The sequence below is a fragment of the Xenopus laevis genome, chromosome 8L, assembly GCF_017654675.1.
Source record: "Xenopus laevis strain J_2021 chromosome 8L, Xenopus_laevis_v10.1, whole genome shotgun sequence".
In the NCBI taxonomy this organism is placed as follows: Eukaryota; Metazoa; Chordata; class Amphibia; order Anura; family Pipidae; genus Xenopus; species Xenopus laevis.
In genome coordinates this window covers 60,356,663-60,372,760 of record NC_054385.1, presented here as the reverse complement: position 1 = coordinate 60,372,760, position 16,098 = coordinate 60,356,663, and the positions used below count along the sequence as shown (strand labels likewise).

Here is a 16,098-nt window from a genome sequence, read left to right as displayed (position 1 = left end):
ATATATATATAATATATAGATATATATATATATTTTCTTTCCTTTAAACTGAAAAATAAATATTTGTGTAGGGTCAGACTGGGCTGGTGGGGCACTTGCAAAAAAACCAAGTGGGCCCCAGCCCTTGTGACTCTGTGCACTAAACCTGACCTCCCCCTGCGCTGATTGTGGCCAGATATGAAAGATATGCACTGGAGGAGGGTGGAAGGGGGTTGCAGCTGGGGCAGGGGCCCATGGGTTGGCGGGGGTTTGTTGGCCCTTTATGCAGCAGCTCTGGTCTGCCCGAATTCCCCCCAGTCTGATGCTATGGGGCCGATTCACTAAAGGTCGAAAAAGTAAGTGTTATTGATAGCATGCCTTAAAAAAAAAGTTCACTTGTCTAACTTAAGAAGTGATATTTTTACGTTCATTTTAGCTGAATCGTGTGTGGTATTTTATAGCATTCGTTATTTTGTGCGATATTTTAAGGCATTTGATATTGTCACACGTTATTAGTGCAATCTATAGCACCTAAGACATTGAGGATACCACTGGCAGAATAGAAGTCTCTTTTTACAGTATTCTAGTCATTCCTTTCCCTGGAAAACCTAATATAATTCCATGACACAGAAAACTCCCAGCAGTACAATACCAAATTTACAAATCACCACTCAAGTAATCTACATACTTTAGATTTCAGTGCCAAACATCCCACTAATGGCAGGATTATGTCAGGAAACCATATATTTTTCAAATACATTAATTCGAAATATATATCGAAATATAATCGAAATAACAGCAATCAAAAAGATTATAATGTCTGTTCCATGTTCAGTCAGTGACCATGGCTGCTTATTCAGACACCTTTTTCTATATCTATATAGATTCAAAAATAAAGGTGACGTTGCCCTTAAATTGGATATTATAATATCTTATGTTCTAGTGGATAACCTTGATCAGAAACTGCCATAAGCGCTCTCTAAGCTGTATGCTTGTGAACATGCACATAAGGCTGACTGTAGTGTCTATCCAATTTATAGTATGCACTGAAAATATGCACATAGGGTTGCCACCTGTCCGGTTTTGTCCCAGACACCCCGGTTTTTTTAAGGGCTGCTCTGGTCAAAACTGGGCAGGATTCCCTATAATTGACGCGGCAGCCATAACGCCACCCATAGCGCCACAATTCGTCCCCGCGGTGTCAGCACCCCATTGCATCATGACCCTGCCCCCTGGCCAGATTCAGCCAGCCAAAAGGTGGCAACCCTATATGCACACCAAAGTGACAGATTTCCATTAGACCTATCTGGATGGTCACCTGGGGCCTATAGTTAGGAGTTGGGGCGGAACTGAGACAGATCAGGGGAGGGTACATGGCACTGACCAGGTTTAAAGTGGGGATTAATCAAATAATTCATGGATCATTAAACATGTGCTCATACCTATACTACACACACACAAGGCTTGGTATCCTGCACAGGCATTTTGGGAATGAAAGAGTGTTTTGTGTGCCTATTTCAAATGGAATGTGAGAGACTTTTTAAGTGAGCATGAATGATTTATTTTGCCATAATGAGAATGCCTTTGCTTTTATTTGCTTTCCTTTGAAGTATTTGATTCTACCTGAAGACTGGAAGATAAAAGATCACATCTTGTCCTTTGAGAATGTTATTTATTTTTACTGCTTCTATGTACACACACACACACACACATGTTTTTTTTCTACAGTATTGTTGGAAGACTTGAATGCATAACACAGCTTTAATAACATAATTAATGATATAGCTTATCACACTCATCTAGTTATCTAGTTAGTCTTCCATTCTTTAGATTCAACAATAGTTTTTTTTTTGCTGTAAAACTTCTTGCAAAAACATTCACCCTCCATTCCATTGTAAAACTGTCAGTTTATAACTGTATGGAACAGCCTTAGGTGGGCAGTGCTGTGCTCTGTTCATTGGAACAGACCGGATTGTCTGTATCAAACAGCATTTGTTCCAGCCCACCACCCCCTACTGCTACTGCCCTGGCATCGCATCTCCAGACACTGTTAAAATAGTTGTTGGAATAAGAATTTTTCATTTAACTGCTATAAAAACTTGGCTGTCTTTGATCTTGAAATTTTCCCAGGGGACCGATTTTACTGCAAAACTTCCCTACGCAAATTCAGCCTAAATTTATTACTTTAGATTTATAACATTATTATCAGCTGCATATTATTTCCATCAGTTAGATTTTAATAACCAGTCTAATAATAATATTAATTTGTAATCTCTACTGAGTAAACAGAAGGGAATGTCTCATTAATTGGTACAACAAAATGATCTGCTAATCTGAAAATACCTCTGGTTGAAATGGAGTCAGTGAAAATGTCATTGCTGGGATGAAAAAAAATCTGCTGTTAAATGTAAAGCAAACTTTTTCTCATTTAAAGGAAAGATATACTTTCAAAAACATTAATTTTCCATTGCATTATACTCCATTCACTGGAAGTCTAAAGTTATCCATAAACAGTACATGCATTCATTAGATATGATGTTTTAGGAAATGTGTGTCCAACCATTGGAGCAGACATCCTCTTGCTATGCTTTATATTGTACTTTTATGATTTAATCATACTCCCTACTGATGGATGGCTAGCTGGCTGATCATTTTGTGAACAATTTCTTCTCCGAAATGTTGCTTTATTTAATACATTATCTTTGCTAACAGATGAACGAATCTCATTGTTTATGGATAGCCTTGTGTGCAATAAAATGCTAATGTTTCAAGTAGCTTCTGTAGATGTATCTAACATCATTGGGGATGTGGTGAGAGGTAAATTAAGCAGTAAGAAGACACCCCAAATTCCCAGCTACTGAGGGATGGTTGACCTAAAAGTTGGATATGTTATGCTTTTGGGTTAAACCATTTCTGAAGAAACCTCTGCAGAAACTCCAATGAAACATCATACCCCCCCTATATGTAAAGGGGGTGTTGGGTAGCATGTGTAGGGGATATCAACCATCACCCCTTACAAAGGTGGAATCACACATGCAAGCTTTTTTTATTGTTAGCCAAAGGTGTTTAAAAGCAAGAACAGCTTTGTATTTTAACAGATAAAGGCAGACTTTTGTTTGCATTTGTATTATTTTACTGATCCCCAAACTATGGGCTGCCTATGTGGTGAAAGCCCAGAGGTATGGCTGGGGGGGGGGGGGGAGTGGGCAAACAGAGAACTAATTTGGGAATTTAAGAATGCCTCTTTGCTCCCATAGATACTTTTGAAGGCCCAGCCTTGAGCTGGCCATAGACACAACGATCCGATCGTACGAATCGTGGATTTGTACGATTTTCGGACCATGTGTGGAGAGTCCCGACATTTTTCGGCCGGCGGAGATCGGTACTTTATTTGGTCGGAATGGTAAGACTTTGATCTGAATGGTTAGTGGAGGGTCGGGAGATGGGAAAGTCCGATCGTACGTTAATTAGTAGGATGGATCTTTGCGTCTATGGCCAGCTTTAGTTAGGATACACTTATGTTCTGTCCTAGTTACTCTTATAACTATAGATGATTTAAAGATACAGCCTTATTTAATATGTAACTTTGTAAACTAAGGCAGACTATGACCAAACATTGGCCCTCTAAGTAGTGCTTGAAAATAAAAAAGTTAAACCTTTGACATATGTTGTCCCTTTCACTTTTAAGATTGCGAGCTCTAATGAGGAGGACCCCATTACACTCTGAGCCAGTGATTGGATCATAGGGGTCCTCTGGAGATTGTTTGGGGGAGGACCTCATTAGAGATGAGGGCAATTACAGTGGTTTGCTTTATGTAAACAATTACAAACATTTGCCCAGATTTATTGGAAACAGTGGGAAGGTGAAATTACATTATGTTTAATGTTTTGCAATAGCATAAACATTGCCCTACCTTGTTAGAAAAGCTCCTTCCACTATTCTACAACTGTTCATCATAGGCAAAAGGCCTTGTTAATTTCTTCTAAACATGGTGCAGAGACAGTTCTTTAAATAGACTGAGGGAAGGTTGATTTATATGGAAGGCAAGGGGAACATACTGACATCTGAGTTTTTTTCTGGTGCAACATGCCATGTTTTATTTTCTGGTAAAACAGACCGCATTGTGAAATTCTGTAACAGATTAGTGAAACCACAAATGCTGTTGTGAAACTGTATCGAAACTTATCAATTTACCCAGGCCTGGATTTGTGGAAAGGCCACCAAGGCCCGGGCCTAGGGCAGCAGGATTTTAGGGGGCGGCATGCTGACCAACCACACCCACATTGGTTCAGAAATACTGGGGATGTGCAGGAGATACAATAATTTTTAAAATTTCCTGTGCGCCAATCCCCATTTCTCAGCTCCCGATGATGAACATTTGCATGAATAAGGGGGAGGAAACAGGGGCAACGAATGGCAGTGGGCCCAGGGGCGCCTGCTATTTGAATCCTGCCCTGAATTTACCAATACAGTCCTCATCTCTCTAGACTTTGAAACTTGCCTGATGGATATCTGCATTATTTTCGCAAACGAATGTCAGGCCAACAAGCTGCTAAGTCCGTCTGGAGGGGATGAGTTTGCAGTTTTTATCTACAGCGTATGGTCAGCTTAAAATTACAGTTCAGTAATTAGCTTTGGCTCCACTAAAACACTGTTGAGTCTATGGTGCATGAATGTATTTCAAGCAGAGCCCAAGACGGCTAATTGTCTGTACTAACAGCTGTGGTGGTCACTCCCTGACTTCTATAGTGGCTATTTGGGGACACCCAGAAGTAACCAGGTCTGCACATCGAAGCAGGTTGGAATGTTTTTTTATAATTGTGATGATAGATGCCCTTTAACTGTTTCTTTAGAAGAACAAACAGTGTGGGTACTTGAAATGTATAAAGTAAAAATCAAGACATATTAATGCTACCATCACACTAAGGGAGACCCATTTTTCAACACTTTGCAAACCTATTTTATATCAAGGTTTGTTTTTTAAAACATGTAGTTATTTGGAAACTGTCTCTTCCTATTAAGTCTACATAGCTGATTTTATTACAGGGACTCTATTACCTGACTGAATTATAAAAAGGTCTACCAACACGCAGGCTAACATTGGGATTGAGTATTGTGTATAAATTCTTACCTAGCTTTCCGGCTGTCACAATCCTATTAACCATGAACACTGTACAAATATTCCAAATGAAGTGCCTTAGTCTAGTGGTTCTAGTGTAGCAATGTGGACTGTGACCAGGCGTGGACTTGGATTCAAAAGAGGCCCTGGCATTTAAAGTACACAGAGGCACAAACAACCCCCCACCAAGGCCCAATAATAGTATCTATGGCATCTTACATTAGCCCCATTGGCATTTACAAACAAGAATGGGTGGAGGGCACTCCAATTATGTGAAAAAGAAACAGGGCATGGAAGATTTGAAAGAGGTTCATAAAAAGCCCCAAACCACTCCCATAAACTGGTCACATGCAAAAAATGTTTTTCTAATATGTTAAATGCTTGATTTCCATTGATTGTACAGAGAACTATTTGTTTGTATTTATACTACATATAAAAAAAGTTTTTATGAATACCACTTTGTGAATATGCAAATTATAATTTATTACATATGTAACTGGATCTAAACATATGGGTAGATAAAACAAAGTTGCCCAAATTGGCCTTTGTTAAGTCTATCCAGATTAGATCCCTTTCTGTACTTCAGTTGCCTTGTCTAATAAACACACTAGTAGCACAGATTCTGTAAAGTAGACCATTAACCATAACTTTAAAGCTATCTGTTGCTGTTAATGTACAGTAGCAGGGCAGAAACAATTGCGAACATTTAAATGATACCATAATTATAGGATGTACAGTGAGCACTGAAAGCTGAGGTAGGATTTTGGGTTGGCATAGCCAGTTGGTGGGTCAGTTATTTGTAAATACAACACTAAATATGTCAGCAGCTGCTGCAAAAGGAAATAGCAAATTAAGCAAATATTTGTCTGACATATCCACACATCCATAAGATGTTTTAACTTAAACATGTAGCCGCTCTCACCATTTGGTGCTGCCGATTTGGATTTTAGGAAACAAACAAACAACAACAGAAAATAATTTCTTTGGTACCCGATGAGTTAATTGAACAAAGACCAATGTTTGCTTAGATTGTCTAGTTCCGGATGTAGCTTTAGCATTACTAGATTTGCTAATTAGCCCTCACATTAATCACACAGCTGCAGATGTTCACAAGAGCAACCATTTGGAAGAGTGCTTGAATGTGAAATGGCAGTGTTACAGCTGCACAGTGATCAACCCACCCAAACACACACAGGGCCAGTTCATCTTCTCAATTGGCTCATTTGCAAAGAGTGGACACGATGCCCCCCTTCACACTGTAATGGATTGCATCTCTCACTTGCGCTGCTCAATATTTCTGCAATGCTAATGATTGAGAATGAACTTATTTGGCTTCTCAATCAATGGAAAGTACATTTTAGCAGGGAATATAGAGAATTAATTTCATACTGCAGTCAGCAAGAAAGAATAAAGAGAATATCGAAAATTGAACTTGGCATGAAGAATTAACTGCAGGTGATTTGCTGCATCCCTGCACACATAGTGAATATGATAGCATAAAAATCTACGTATAGTAAAAGGTTAAATGCACTTTTTGCCATCCAAATTTCACCATCTGTAAACTTTACTGGCCACCCAGGTGATGACATGGTTAAGGGGATATGCTTGTTGCATGCTGGTATTTTCGCTCTTAAACTCCTAAATCAGTTACAGGAAGATCCTAAAGAAAAAGTATTTTCTTAATGTGGTTAGGAAATTACATGTCAGGCGTCTGTTTGGGTAAGAATGCAGAAGGAGACTAAAATAAAGCTCACAGGCTGAGATATATAAAGGTGCAGTGGGAGCAAATATGTTGCAATGAAACTGTACCATATGTACATAGTAATGGAATGGTTTATGTTTAGGAATGTTTTAAATGTTTGTGGAGTTAACGGCTTTGCACCAGAATTATTTTATTCACACTGCTAAACATTCTGTCCTGGGTATTCACTTGCCTGTGCACCAGTGTTAGCCAGTGTTCGCATTAACTACTCATTGCCTTTCTTTTACTGACACTGTTTGGCTTGTCAAAACTTTCAGTAATTACAAATTCTAATGAAGATCAGATATTTAGAAAGTAGTTTGGCTCACAACAAGGGCACATTAACAAACATAAGTGCACATGAGATCAGATGCATGCACAGATGTGTGCATAATGGTGCAATACATTAAAGGTACTTTACATCCAAATACACTTCTTAGGGTACAAATACATGGACGATTTCCCCGCAATTGTGCCGGGTACGACGCATAGGCGTCAAGTTGGATGTGATGGAAAACAAGGTAAGTGTCGCAGAGTTCATCCGATGCGACACGACTATCGGATGCAGACGCAGCATGCAGTGTCTGCATCCAACAGTTGTGTCGCATCGGACAAACGCTGCAACACCATCCGACGTTGCTGTTGCTTACCTTGTTTTCTGTTGCATCCGACTTGACGCCTGCGTTTTGGTGCAGTGCATCGGATCCGGCACCATCGCGGGGAAATCACCTGTGTAGTTATAGCCTTAAATTTCTGTTTTGTTGTGCTGTGCACCTGTTCATTTATTATGAAATTGTCCAAAATGGTTCCCCTGTTTTCATGCAAGGGAATCCTGGAGCTAATACTTAGGTTCTAACCAAGGCTGCTCCTGCCATGAGGTTTTGCCTCAGGCAACAGTGAACAGCCAGTCACCAGGGGCAGCAAAAAGCTGCCTCTGGTAACTTTAATTGGCAGATTTACTAAGGTTCGAATGGAAAGTTAGAATTCGAATTTTCAAGTTGGTTTTTTGGTCAAAACTTATGAGTTTAAAACCACCAACTCAATTTTTAATTTGAAATTCAAATTTGATTCAGAGATTTATCATCACCCTACCCTGGAAGTAACTCGATAGGTCGCCACCTAAAACCTGCCGTGTTTATGTAGAAGTCAATGGCAGAGGTCCGCTGACCTATTTGAAGAAATTAATAGCCTTCCTGACATTCAAGGTTTTTTTTGGAGAAAAACTTGATTTGAATTGTGTCCGAATTCGATTTGCATTTTCGGGTCAGTAACATCCGTCCTCTTCTCCTTTGACATATGTGCGAGTGTGCCTGGCAGAGCAGCCAGTGGATGTGCACATTTTTGTTGAGTAAAATAGCTATGGAGGTAGCTGATCCCACAGCCTAGCCCCCCCCCATAGGGTCTGCTTCCTCTGTAGTAACGCCACTGGCTAGCAGCTTGACAGGGGGCTGTTGGGGAGTTGTGATTGGCTACCTACATCCCACTGGGCCTCTGGGGAATGACAGGTAGACATGTCCCTAGCTCATACACAGATATACCTCAGAAGAGCTGTGAGGCAGGGCCGGACTGGGAGAAAAAAGCAGCCCTGGCAAAAAAAATCAAAGCAGCCCACTTCAGGTATGGGATTGTTTATCTGGAAACCCATTATCCAGAAAGCTCCAAATTACGGAAAGGCCATCTCCCATAGACTCCATTATAATCAAAATAATCAAAATGTTTAAAAATGATTTCCTTATTCTCTATAATAATAAAACAATAGCTTGTACTAAGATATAATTAGTATTTATTGGGAGCAAAATCAGATTATTGGGTTTATTTAATGTTTACATGGTTTTCTAGTAGACTTAAGGTATGAAGATCACCCCAGTCCAGGCATATGAGTTATTGAATTACAAATGAACATGCGCCCATAAGATTGATACTTTCAGGTCCTGTAAGGGCCAACTGCTGTGTTTTCTGTAGCAAACAAACTGACCATCAGTTGAACATGTGGAGTCTGTATGGACTGGTGATTGGCCAACCCTTTACCCATACTCCTAAAGTGTAAGAGGGGCAACCAGAGCCTGCAGATGAGTTATGTGCACTGGGATGACCTAGGCCCCTTCTGATGATGCTTCAGGAACCCCTATAAGTGCCAGAGAGGGCCAAAACCCTAGCCTGTTTATAGTAGAGAGCCTGTAAAGTGAGACCCGGTATATGCTTTGCAGGGGCCACACAAATTGAACTCATGGCGGCTCTACTGGGGGTCTGGCTGTAATGTCCATTTGCATAGCTAAAGTCTGTGAGACCCTATGGATAGGAGATCTGTATAGGCGATTGGTGGGATCCCCTCAGGGAAAACTGTTGGTCTGTTTGGCCAAAGACAAGCAGCCTCCCCTGGCAGAGTTGGCCGGCAGCGGCGGTCCCATCACTTTCCCCGGGAGTGGAAACAGCAGCTGATAGCAATGACAATCCCTGCAATTCGCCGGGTCAAAGGGGGGTGCCACGATGTCCAGTAAGGCAGCGGCCCATCCAAAGGGCTGATCTGATTCGGGTTCTCCCGGTGCGGAGCCAGCAGGCAGGGCGGGCTGTTATCCCCAAACTCTCCCACCGAGCGCATCGCTGCCCGCCGCACAGAGCCGCACTGGTAGGAGAGCAGCGGAGGGGTGAAAGCGAGAGGTTTCGAGGGGCTCCTTGCCTGCTGTCCCGGCCGATTGCAGGCGATCAAAGCCGTTAATGCAGAACTTGACTTGCTCCCAGACCCACATCTTCTGCCCGCACCCGTCTAATTTTCCGCAGCTGTCCCAAGCTCTCCGCCAACAGGCCCAGGACGACCCCTCCGCTGCTGTGAAAAGTCTGCCAAGCCACCTTCTCTATCAGAGAGCTCATCTCGTCCCGATTCATCTCCCTCCGGCTCCTGTCAGCGCTTTTGCGAGGAGCTCTTCCGTGCTGTGTGCCTTCAGCGCTCCCGCTTGCTCCCTCTCAGCCGGGAAACAGTATTGTGACAGCGGGCTGTGCAGAGGGGCCCGTGCGGCCCATTTACATATCAAAGACAGCGGCCCAACGGGCAATTGCCCGAATTCACAAATGGCCAGTCCGGGCCTGCTGTGAGGTGTCATTTATAATGTTCATGATCCTTAAAGGGATCCTGTCATCGGAAAACATGTTTTTTTCCAAACGCATCAATTAATAGTGCTACTCTAGCAGAATTCTACACTGAAATCCATTTCTCAAAAGAGCAAACAGATTTTTTTATATTCAATTTTGAAATCTGATATGGGGCTAGACATTTTGTCAATTTCTCAGCTGCCCCTGGTCATGTGACTTGTGCCTGCACAGGAGAGAAATGCTTTCTGGCAGGCTGCTATTTTTCCTTCTCAATGTAACTGAATGTGTCTCAGTGGGACATGGGTTTTTACTATTGAGTGTTGTTCTTAGATCTACCAGGCAGCTGTTATCTTGTTTTAAGGTGGCCATACACGGGCCGATAAAAGCTGCCGACAGACCGTGTTGGCAGCTTATTGGCCCGTGTATGGGCCCCCCCGACGGGCTTCACCGATCGAGATCTGGCCGAAAGTCGGCCAGATCTCGATCGGATGGGACAAAAAATCCCGTCGGATCGCGGCCGCATCTATTCGTTGATGCGGTCCCGCGATCCGACCGCCCATTGCTATTCGTTAGGATCCGATCGTGGGGCCCGAGGCCCCACGATCGGATCAGCCCGATATTGCCCACCCCAAGGTGGGCATATCGGGGAGAGATCCGCTCGTTTGATGGCATCGCCAAATTAGCGGATCTCTCAGTGTATGGGCACCTATAGGGAGCTGCTATCTGGTTACCTTCCCATTGTTCTTTTGTTTGGCTGCTGGGGGGGAAAAGAGAGGGGGTTATATCACTCCAACTTGCAGTACAACAGTAAAGAGTGATTGGAGTTTAACAGAGCACAAGTCACATCACTAGGGGCAACTGGGAAATTGACAATATGTCTAGCCCCATGTCAGATTTCAAAATTGAATATAAAAAAATCTGTTTGCTCTTTTGAGAAATGGATTTCAGTGCAGAATTCTGCTGGAGCAGCAATATTAACTGATTCATTTTGAAAAAAGAAATTTTTCCCATGACAGTATGCCTTTAACAAAAAAGCCTCATGTGATCATGAATGGAGAAGAAAGGGGGGTTTAGAAGAAAATATTTCAGATTATGCAAAGCAGAGGATATGTATAAATACTGTTCCTAAAGTACTGTAGAAAATATTTGAGAAGTAGTAAATGTTTTTTTTAGGTGAAAGCATGTTATTAAAGCAAATTACCCTGATAAGCTTCTGATCCTGTATGGTGGAACAAGAGCTAGTCCTGACCTTCAAATGCCAGGTAGATGGAAACACATTTCTCTTGTAGACAGTAACATTGCCAGTAATATTACATATTACATAATACATATAGGCCAGCTGGGTAGCTTTTGTTTGCAGAGCAATGAACTATGGGGGTCATTTATAAAGTTTGCACTGTGCATATTTTTTTCCACAAATGGTATTGCCCATGCTCACGTTTTTTGCAAATTCACATTGCGAAAAAATATTTGTAAATGGCTCGCAAATGATGGGTGTTTTCGTGAGTGCAGGCACTGTGTAAGGTCATTGTGCGTGAAAATAGCGTTAATTCAATTTGCAACTTTTGAAAAATGTTTAAAAAAAATAATTTGCCCACCTCAGTCGTGGTGCAACTCAAATGCAGAGTGTTCGGATATGTATTCACAATTTGCAATTTTTTCCATATTTAAAAAGCTCTTCTGGACATTAGCAGTGCGAGAACAAAATTGCGATTCTGTTTGCAAACCCTTATCCAGCTTTATAAATATAACCAATATATTCACTGTGTGAACCAGTCTGCCCTGCGTAAAGTTTATAAACCCAGTGAGTTTTCCATAAACCTACATGGATAAACACTGATTAGACAGCTGGGTTTAATTCTACTGTGGTACGGTGATTAATGCAACTAAATATAAACATGAAAGGACAATGTAAACCACTTCTCATAGAACCAATTTTGATTCACATAATTCTCATATGTCTTAAATTCAGCAAAATATTTATTCAGCAAGTCCATTTGCTCCAGATTTACTTCTGGATACACATGTATTTATGTAACTTGCTTTAAGCACCTCTGTACAAAGTGGGTTTCCATCCCAGTATTTTAATGCTTAACGTAATGCTGCATTCATTTGAAAGAGCGGTTGTCCTTTGTTCACCTGTGTGCAGAATTGGCTTCTGGAGGAGCTCAAACTCACCAGATGGCTTTCCATCTGAACAAATATTTGAGGAAACATTTTCACACACATTATGTATGTAAAGCACTGAATATATGGTGCCTCCCATTACCAAAGCAGTCAAACAATGCAAATGTAATAGCTTTGCAAAGGTAAAGTCTATACTCATTAGAGACAAACAAATTGACTAGTAGTTGTTCTCTGTTTATTAGGAATTGCACCATACCTGTACATCTTTTAAGTTAAAGGAACAGTAACACCAAAAAGTGAAAGTGTTTTAAAGTAATGAAAATATCATGTAGTGTTGCCCTTGCTCCTCTTGGCACTGCACAAAGCCTATAATGTAGTTTGATTTTGTGTTTTAAACATGACATATGTGGAGATTTACTGAGCATATTCATAGAAGTAATCAATCTGCCAAAGGTTCAAATAGTAAAGGGAATTGAAGGTGTATTTTTGCCACACTGTAACTGTCATTGAGGTTTTGTTCATTCACCTTGAACATTTGTTTTGTAATGGATTTTACAATGGACTCTTTTTGCAGTCAGCATATCAAGTGCCTTACATTTTATTTTAGTTGAATATATTTCTATTGATAGCCAGAAAAAGCATTTTCTGACACTGAAAAAGCCTTCAGTGACAGAATAGACTGTTACTGCTTACAGGTTGAGCAGTATGATAAAATTACTAAGACTTACATGTGTGTCTAGGGGTAATCTTCAGGCTAATAGTGTTTTATATAGATCTATATAGATGTTAATTGCTGCTCCCCCAAGACCTGACTGTTCACTAGGCTGGACATATGGGCTTTCTTATCCACATTTGGCCTGGGAACATCACTCCTCCAGAAGAGGTGGTTGATGTTATACAAGTATGTGACCTGTTATCCTGAATGCTCAGGACCTGGGGCTTTTTGGATAATGGGATAATTTGGATCTTTATACCTTCTACTAGAAAGGAGTACTAGAAGTCTACTAGAAAATCATGTAAACATTAAATAAATCTTATAGGCTGGTTTTGCTTCCAATAAGGATTCAGTATATCTTAGTTTCGATCAAGTACAAGATACTGTTTTATTATTACAGGGAAAAAATTGAGCCTATAGGAGATGGTCATTCTGTTATTCTGAGCTTTCTGGATAATGGGTTTCCGGATAACTGATCCCATACCTGTGTGCAGCAGCATGCAACCCCCTGGCAATGCAAGTTACCTATTTACAATACAATGATATAACTGTTTGCACAGTTGTGTAATGTACATTCCCTATTATAACTATATAATATATAATAGAGTGCAGATATAATATAAAGGTATGACCCCAAGATACTCTCTACAGGCAGCACAGTAATTCAGCGGGCAGCACTTGTGATCCACTGGAGCAGGGACTGGTGTGAATGATATATAATCTCTGTAAACTGCTGTGAAAATGTATTGGCACATCTGCAGCAGAAACCCAATTCTTAATAGGCAGTTAAAAGAAAGTTCTGTCACTTATAGTATTTGCTAATGAAGATATTCACAGTTACAAAGACAAAATATGAAATAGGTATCTAATAAAACTTATTCTATAGATAGTGGCATAGTAAAGGCAATAATGGATAATATGGCTGCTAGTATGCATTTGAAAGAATTTTTGTTTTATGTGTAAAAAGAACTATATATATATATATATATATATATATATATATATATATATATATATATATATATATATATATAGTACAATGCTTGTCATTCGATATTCTACAGTGAGTGACAAGGTTGTAAATTTCTTGATTGAATTTGCATTCATGCTATTTAGACATATACATTTGTAAGGGGCTTGTAGTGCTACGGTTTGCTTCCGAGGATACTGTATATAAAAGATACTGACATCTTAATTGAGAGGATTGGCTCCTCTTACATAATCAACAATGTTCTATCACAGTATTTCTCCTCTGTTTAGTTTATGTAAATATGTGGCTTATGTCCTTGTCTGTGCCGCTCCAGTCGCCCTCTCGGAGAGTTTGAAAAGCAGAACATCTATGACTTTTGATATCTAAGCTTTCAAAGCTGACTCTATTTCATTTCTAAATTGGTATTATTTTACTTTTGTAGACAGATTGACAGTAGCTTTGCAAGTATGGTAATGTTCTAAGGCACCCTATTCCATAAGTATCATTCTCCAGTTTCTAGCTAAGGTCATTGCAATTGACTCAAGCCCCAGGCTTTAGGTATTGCACCAGTTGCAAGACTAAAAAAATGATAGTGTAAACTAAAACAGCAATATGCTAAAACATGCTTTGATTATTTGGCTTGACGCACCCCCTGCCACACCCAACAGTTATGCCACTGAATCTCCTGAATGTCCTGTAGAACAATATATGTGCAACAACATTTCATTCTACAGAGATATGCAAAAAAATGTGTTTCTTTATGGCAAGTGGTTGATGAGTTTAGAAAAGTTTGCAAGTATACATGTATACATAAATAAAGACAATGTAAAAGTGAATTGCAATCGAAAATTTGGTTTACTGGGGATTTTAATGGATCCTTATTAATGTACGGTAATAGTTAAAATATTAAAACTGGACCTTTGGGTTTACGCATGTTAATGCTTATTTTATTTCAACACCAACTATTACAGAGCCAGTCAAGAAATCATCAGTTATGTGCTTAAATCAGTGCAGACCTGCAACATGCATCATTCAGATACAGCACTGAAATGTCAGATGATCTGGCAGCAATATATATTCACTGAGGTCCAGATATCCTGGGTGTTTATCATGAGAAAAATTAAGTATCAGATATACAGTTGGCTAAACTATATAGTACATGTAAAGTTGTTTGTTTCACATGATTACAGTTTATTTCACCCAGCAGATCCTTTAGACATACTGTAAATACTGCTTTGCTTGTTCTTCCTTATACCCTAATATTTCTTTGGTTCTATAATAGCCACTAGCAAGAAATCCATACTTCTTATCTAATTGGCCCATGCAAGTGTCAGAACATTTGGAAGAAAGAATGGCAGGATATTGGGAGCACTGCCCTTTCTCCCTTGTTAACAGATTGTGCCTTATCTCAGATCTTTTCTGAAGTCTCTTGATTTCCTGTTTTACAGGTCAGTTCTAGCTGTGTGAGTAATTTTTATTCCTCTATTGTCACATTTCAGAGTATATGAAACCTTTTCTTTAATGAGGTCTTTGACTTGTGTATTTTTCATTGCAGTCATTAACCATTGAATGCCAAGTAAAGCCACGCTAATAGAAAAATGGAAGCTGAGAGTTTATTTATATGGTTATTTATATGGCAGGCAAACCAAACATGAGCATGAGCTGATTTAGCCGCCACGGAAAAATTATGGCAACCAGAATTCTCTCTAAATCAGTAATCAGACATGTCTTTGCATTAGTAAACTTGGACACTTTAATGGTGGCCATAGACTCAAAGATCCGCTCGTTTGGCGACATCGCCAAACGAGCGGATCATTCCCCGATATGCCACTAACGGCATGGCTATATCGGGGGTAATTCGAACGTTCTGCCGTATGCCCGAACAATCGAATTACAATGCGCCAAGGGGCTCTGACGGGTCGGTCGGTTAAAAATCAAACCTTCCCGATCGATATCGTGGCCAGATATCGATCGGGAAGACCCGTCAGAAGCCTCCATACATGGGCAGATAAGCTGTCAAATCGGTCCAAACGACCAATATCGGCAGCTTTATCTGCCCGTGTATGGCCACCTTAAGAAGTGAAGGAACCATTATAAAAAATGTATGCATGTTTGTAAATGATGAGCAAATTTAATTTGCTGTAATGTCTGGTAAATGGTATGTGCAAATTGCAAGTGTTTGTCACAGTGAGAGGTGCTATAATTCCATTATTGTTGCTGCATCCATAAAAACATTTTTCTGGCCAAATGGTGATATCATGGAGTGGGGACTTAGCATTGCCTTTCGGGTTAAAGGAGGCCTGATAAAACAGGCGGAGGCATTAGTGTTGATCTATCTGGAAATGGGATGAATCCGTGT

At 40.3% G+C, this 16,098-nt stretch overlaps 1 protein-coding gene and 1 pseudogene across 1 annotated transcript in view; one reads left to right on the top strand and one right to left on the bottom strand.

Annotated features, from left to right (window-relative positions):
• Positions 1–16,098, top strand: part of gpc3.L (glypican 3 L homeolog) — a 227,096-nt gene that overhangs the window by 22,682 nt on the left and 188,316 nt on the right. The gene's annotated exons all lie outside the window — the stretch shown is intronic.
• On the bottom strand, positions 8,700–9,739 carry LOC121397040 (annotated as a pseudogene).